Source organism: Mustelus asterias, unplaced genomic scaffold (genome assembly GCF_964213995.1).
Source record: "Mustelus asterias unplaced genomic scaffold, sMusAst1.hap1.1 HAP1_SCAFFOLD_3204, whole genome shotgun sequence".
NCBI lineage: Eukaryota > Metazoa > Chordata > Chondrichthyes > Carcharhiniformes > Triakidae > Mustelus > Mustelus asterias.
This window is the reverse complement of record NW_027593149.1, coordinates 25741-32866: the sequence shown is the minus strand read 5'-3', so window position 1 is coordinate 32866 and position 7126 is coordinate 25741.

The following is a 7126-nucleotide window of genomic DNA, read 5'->3' as shown; positions in this document are numbered from 1 at the left end:
TCTTAGTTGCGATGGGCTTGCAGCCTGGCACGAGATTTTCAAATAAAGACAGCGGGGTGATTCTGAGTGTCGAGAGACTGCACGTGGAGCACGCTGGGCAATTTCGAGGCTGCTGTTCTCCCACTGAAAGTGGAGGGAGTGGCCCATCGTACTGCAGGGTCACACTCTTCAGGTGGACCATAAAGTCTAGTCCCAGGAGTATCGGAGCGCAAAGGTGCGGTAACACGAGGAGCCTGAAGTTCTCATAAACTGTGCCCTGCACCATTAGATTTACCACGCAGCTCCCAAGAACGGTAACAGATCGGGACCTCGACGCCATAGAAATTGTCTGTCTGACAGTCTGTACTCGGAGACCGCACTGTTTCACAGTGTCTGGGTGAATGAAACTCTCCGTGCTCCCGCTGTCAAACAGACAATGTATCAGGCGTCCATTTACCTCTATGTCCATCATGGACTTGTCGAGTCTGTGAGGCTTGGCCTGGTCCAGGATGATTGACACCACCGTTGAATCTTGAGTGCAACTGCAGGCAGCTGAGATGGTCGATGATGATGACCCCTGCTGGTCGTCTGCGGTCGGTGTCGACCAAAATGGCTGCGCCCATGGATCGCACGTGATCGATGGCGTTGAAAGTGGCGGCACTCGCAGGTCGCACGTGTCTTGCATCGTCGTCCTCAGGAATGGCGGCGCTTGTGAATCGCACGTGGTTGAAGACCTCGACGAAGCCGGAGACGAGGAGACAGATCCTGGAGAGTCACACGCAGCACTGCTTGGCTTCGAAGGTGGTTTCGCTCGGCACACTTTAGCATAGTGCCCTTTCTTCCCACACGCGGAGCAAAATACCATTCTGGCCGGACATCGCTGACGAGGGTGCTTTGCCAATCCACAGAAATAGCACCGTGGGCCTCCTGGAGCTGCCGCAGCCATCAGGTCTGAGGTTGAAAGCACGATCGCGCAGTTCTTAGGAGCCGCTGGGTAGAGTTGAGTCAGTGGCTGTACTTGCCACGATGTTCCCACGTGGTCGGTGGGGTAAGTTTCAAGACTTCTGGAGGCCGTTTCCATCGCATCAGCCAATTCTACCGTCTTAGCTAGGTCCAAGTTACCTTGCTCTAGCAGCCGCAGGCGAATATAGGATGAGCCGATTCCCGCCACGAACGCATCTCGGATCAGATCGTTAGTGTATTGAGTAGCCGACACTGGTTTGCAATTGCAGGCTCTGGCGAGCTGCTGAAGTTCGCGCAGGTTCTGTCCCGTCGTTTCGCCGGGCTGCCGCCGTCGAGTGGCTAGTAGGTGACGAGCATGAATCTCGTTTGGCGGTTTGTTGTACAACTTCTTAAGTAGTTCGATGGCCCCTTTGTAGTCTTGGGCATCACGGATTGTTGCATACACAGTGTCGCTTACCCTTGCATGGAGGACCGGGAATCTATCGGCGTCGTTTTGGACTGCTGTTGAGGCATCGATATAATCCTGGAAACACTTCAACCAATGGTCGAAAGTGTTCGACGCTCCAGCGGCACGCGGATCTAAGGTAAGCCGATCGGGTTTTAACATTTGCTCCATGGTTTTTTTTTCTTCAAACAAAATTGTTGCTAATAAAATTGATGCACGATTAATTCACTCGGGAGGCTGGATCGTACCCGGGAAAATAAAGGCTTTTATTAGCAACAAGAATAGAGCATACTGCTTAACAATACAATCCCAGACTAAAGGGTCACTAGAAAGTGCAGTGACCTTTATACTCCTATAGGAAGGCGGAGCCAACCGGAGTGTACCACAGAACAATACCAACAGGTGGAACACCCCAACCCTAACCCCAACAGTAACAAGAGTAACATATGTACAAGTACCCATAGTGATAACCATCTATGGTTCAGTACCCATAGTGGTAACCATCTATGGTTCACCACACATCCCCCACCCTCTTTCACCCTCCCCCACCCTCTTTCACCCTCCCCCACCCCCTTTCACCCTCCCCCGCCCTCTTTCACCCTCCCCCGCCCTCTTTCACCCTCTTTTGCCCTCCCCCGCCCTCTTTCGCGCGCTCGCTCTCTCCCGCACTTTCTCGCTCCCTCGCCCTCTCCCTCTCTCGCCCTCTCGCTCTTGGTGTTCCAACCGGTCCGCCTTCCGGGTGCCCCCAATCGCTGCCCTCCCTCCATCCCAGACCAATCCCAATGCAGAGTGGCAGCATGGCCCCCCACCACCACCGATTGCCCCTAGGCCCTGCCACAATAGGCCCCGTCCCCTTGGCACTGCCCGATGCCCATTGGGCAGTGCCAAGATGCCCCCTGGGCATGGGCACTTTGCCCCTTGGGCAGTGCCAGAGGGCACAGGCTGGCACTGCCAGGGGGCACCACCCCCCCCCCCCCACCGCCTGACACCCCCTGGGGGGCCCCGATTGCCCCCCCTTTATTCCAGCGGGGTCTCCCGCTAGTTCCCTGAATGTGGGGAGCTAGTCTGAACCCTGCTGGAATGAAGCACTCCTGACGAGGTGGGAGATTCACTTGGGACCTGAAATGTCCAGTTAATGAACTCATATGCATATTTAAAACAGATTAAAAACAGATTTAAATTACTTACCTGCCTGCCCGCTGGTTTCCAGCATGGTCTAACCGGCGACTGTTTGCCGGCTCTGGGAGATGCGCATGCATTCTTGGCGCGTATGCAAATCCCTGTTCAAGGCCGCAGATGCGCATCTCCCACTGTGATCCGCCAGAAAGGTTGCGGATCGTGATGGGAGAATTGCGGCCAGTATTCCAAATGTGGCCTAACCAACATTTTATACAACTATAACATAATTTGTCAACGTTTATACTCGATGCCCCGTCCAATGAAGGCAAGCATGCGATATACTTTCTTCACCACCTGTGCTGCCACTTTTAAGATTCTGTGGACCTGTGCTCCCAGATCTCTCTGTGTGTCTCTGGTCCTGATGGTTCTGCCATTGATTTTATAGCTTCCACCTGAATTGGATCTACCAAAATGTATCACCTCGCATTTGTCCGATTTAAATTCCATCTGCCATTTCTCCGTCCAATGTTCCAGCCTATCTCTATCCTGCTGTATTCTCTGACAATGTTCATCACTATCCGCAACTCCAGCAATCTTTGTATCATCCGCAAACTTGCTAATCAGACCAGCTACATTTTCTTCCAAGTCATTTACATATATCACAAACAGCAGAGGTCCCAGTACAGAGCCCTGCGGAACACCACTAGTTACAGACCTCCATTCAGAAAAACACCCTTACACGGTACTCCCTGTCTTCTATGGCCAAGTCGGTTCTGAATCCATCTGATCCCGTGTGATTTAACTTTTTGTACCCGCCTGCCATGAGGGACCTTGTCAAAGTCCCATGTAGACAACGTCCACAGCCCTTCCCTCGTCAATCATTTTTGTCACTTCCTCAAAAATCTCTATTAAATTAGTGAGACATGACCTCTCTCGTACAAAACCATGCTGTCAGTCACTAACAAGACCATTCAGTTCCAAATGTGTATAGATCCTATTCTAAGAATCTTCTCCAACAATTTCACTATCATTGACATCAAGTCACTGGCCTGTAATTACCCGGGTTATCCTCGCTGCCCTTATTAAATAACGGGACAGTCCTATCCACGTAACTCCACACATCTACCCATGTATTTGCCCTGCTACACCCTCTTAGCCATACTGGGATACTAAGGGACAATTTAGCATGACCAATCCACCAGTACTGTACATAGTTATATAAAGGAGTTTTGTTTTATACGATTGGAAGGGATCTGAAGGGGGGAGGAATTTAATAGTGTGACCCCTTTAATGGGTGATAGTTTGTGGGTCACATGACTCTCCTGGGCCAATCACAACAGAGCACATGAACCTCAGCCTATCAGGTGTTAGGGTGTGGCTCTGGGTGGGTGGCGCCTATAGTGAGAGCCGGGAGTCAGTGCGATTGGACATGTGTCTGTACAGTGCTTGTCTGTGTATAGTTATAACTATCGATCAATAAATCTCCGTCTGATTTAAAGCTTCCTCGTTGTGTTACCTCGCGCTTAGCGACAAGATTAAATCGGCCTCAGCACAAAACAGTCAACATCTCGGTGGGGGAGGGGTGAATCCCCACAAACCTGCAAGGAAGACCAAAGGTCATTAAACCAACCATAGTCGAATAGCTCTGTCACTGTTCGAGAAATCGATCTGTCGGGGCGGCACGACAGCATAGCGACACGGCACGGCAGCACAGGGGCAGCACGGCGGCACAGTGGCACAGTGCTTAGCACCGCTGCCTCACAGCTCCAGAGACCTGGATTCGATTCCTGGCTTGGGTCACTGTCCGTGTGGAGTTTGCACGTTCTCCCCGTGTCTGCGTGGGTTTCCTCCAGGTGCTCCGGTTTCCTCCCACACTCCAAAGATGTGTGGGTTAGGTCCATTGGCCGTGCTAAATTGCTCCTTACTGTCCCAGGATACGTAAATTTGAGGGATTAGCAGGGTAAATATGTGGGGCTACAGGGATAGGGCCTAGGTGGGATGTTGTCGGTACAGATTCAATGGGCCAAATGGCCTCCTTCTGCACTGTAGGGATTCTATGATCTGTTTGATCCAGATGTTGGAAATTGGGGCCAGTAAATTGAAAGACTCTGATACCTTTCTGCAGCCGTCAAAGTAATTTCCAAAAAAAGCAGAGAGTTATTTTACTCACAATGTGCAGCCCGCAAACATAGAACCTTGTGAGAAGCCTAACATCTCCAGAGGCTCTAAGTTCATCAGTCTTACCTGTCACACTTCTCACATTGAAACAAATGCACTTCAGTCCACCAGACCCTCTTTGATTCGCAACCACCCCCTGCCTGCTCTTCCTCTGAGTCTTTCTGGCCCTACTCTCGGGTTCCCCCTTCAGCTAATTCACTTTTGCTTTGGTTCCCACCCCCCTGCCAAACTAGTTTAAATCCTCCGTGTGACACTAGCAAATCTCATGGCCACTTGGAGGAAGCACTGAGGGTGGCACGGACAGAATGGGCATTGCTGGAAACTGGGACTGCGGCAGGTGGTGAGGGAACCAACAAGAGAGTTACAGAACAAAGAGGTCTAGGGGTACATGTTCAGAGCTCCTTGAAAGTGGAGTCACATGTGGACAGAGTGGTGAAGAAGGCATTCGGCATGCTTGGTTTCATCGGTCAGAACATTGAATACAGGAGTTGGGACGTCTTGTTGAAGTTGTACAAGACATTGGTAAGGCCACACTTGGAATACTGTGTACAATTCTGGTCACCCTATTATAGAAAGGATATTATTAAACTAGAAAGAGTGCAGAAAAGATTTACTAGGATGCTACAGGGACTTGATGGATTGAGTTATGAGAGGCTGGATAGAAGACTAGGACTTTTTTCTCTGGAGCGTAGGAGGCTGAGGGGTGATCTTATAGAGGTCTATATAATAATGAGGGGCACAGATCAGCTAGATAGTCAATATCTTTTCCCAAAGGTAGGGGAGTCTAAAACTAGAAGGCATAGGATTGTGAGAGGGGAGAGATACAAGAGTGTCCAGAGAGGCAATTTTTTCACACAGAGGGTGGTGAGTGTCTGGAACAAGCTGCCAGAGGCAGTAGTAGAGGCAGGTACAATTTTGTCTTTTAAAAAGCATTTAGACAGTTACATGGGTACGATGGGTATAGAGGGATATGGGCCAAATGTGGGCAATTGGGATTAGCTCAGGGGTTTTAAAAACAAAGGGCGGCATGGACAAGTGGGCCAAAGGGTCTGTTTCCATGCTGTAAACCTCTATGACTCTATGGTGCTGGGACCCCAGCTATTCATAATATATATAGGGGGCGGCACGGTGGCAGTGGTTAGCACTGCTGCTTCACAGCTCCAGGGACCTTGGTTCGATTACCGGCTTGGGTCTGTTTGGAAGCGGCACGTTCTCCCAGTGTCTGCGTGGGTTTCCTCCAGGTGCTCTGGTTTCCTCCCATACTCCAAAGATGTGCTGGTTGGGGTGCATTGGCTATGCTAAATTAACCCTTAGTGTCCCAGGATGCATAGGTTAGAGGGATTAGCGATAGGGCCTGGGTGGGATTGTTGTCAGTGCAGACTAGATGGGCTGAATGGCCCCCTTCTGCACTGTAGGGATTCTATGGTTTCTATCTTCATGATTTGGATGAGGGAACAAAATGTAACATCTCAAAGTTTGCAGATGATGCCAAGTTGAGTGAGAGGGTGAACTGTGTCGAGGATGCAGAGATCCTTCAGCATGATCTGGACAGGTTGGGTGAGTGGGCTAATCAATGGCAGATGCAGTATAATTTGGATAAATGTGAGGTTATTCACTTCGGAAGCAAAAACAAGGAGGTAGATTACTATCTGAAAGGCTGTAAATTGGGAGCGGGGAGTGTGCAGCGGGACCTGGGTGTCCTTGTGCACCAGTCACTGAAGGTAAGCATGCAGGTACAGCAGGCGGTAAAGAAGGCAAATGGCATGTTGGCCTTCATTGCGAGAGGTTTCGAATACAGGAGCAGGGATGTGTTGTTGCAATTATGTGGAGATGCCGGCGTTGGACTGGGGTGAACACAGTAAGAAGTTTCACAACACCAGTCTGTCTGGAGACAATACACATCTCTTTAACCTGGGTTTAATGCTCCCTCCACCCACATTATCTGTACCTTTCGGACCTGGCTGGCTGTGAGGATTCACATTCTAATCAGTATTCTGTAACTTGATTTCTGTGTCTCTGTGCACTGTTTGAGAGCACATTTCCACTCCATCTGACGAAGTAGCAGCGCCCCGAAAGCTTATGGTATTTGCTACCAAATAAACCTGTTGCAATTACACAGGGTCTTGGTGAGGCCACACCTAGAATATTGTGTGCAGTTTTGGTCTCCTTTTCTGAGGAAGGATGTTCTTGCTCTCGAGGGAGTGCAGCGAAGGTTTACCAGGCTGATTCCGGGGATGGCGGGACTGATGTATGAGGAGAGATTGACTAGGTTAGGATTGTTTTCGCTGTAGTTTGGACGAATGAAGGGGGGATCTCATAGGGACTTATAAATTCTAACAGGACTAGACAGGGTAGATGCAGGGAGGATGTTCCTGATGGTGGGGGAGTCTAGAACCAGGGGTCACAGGGTTCGGGGTAGACCATTTAGGACGGAGATGAGGA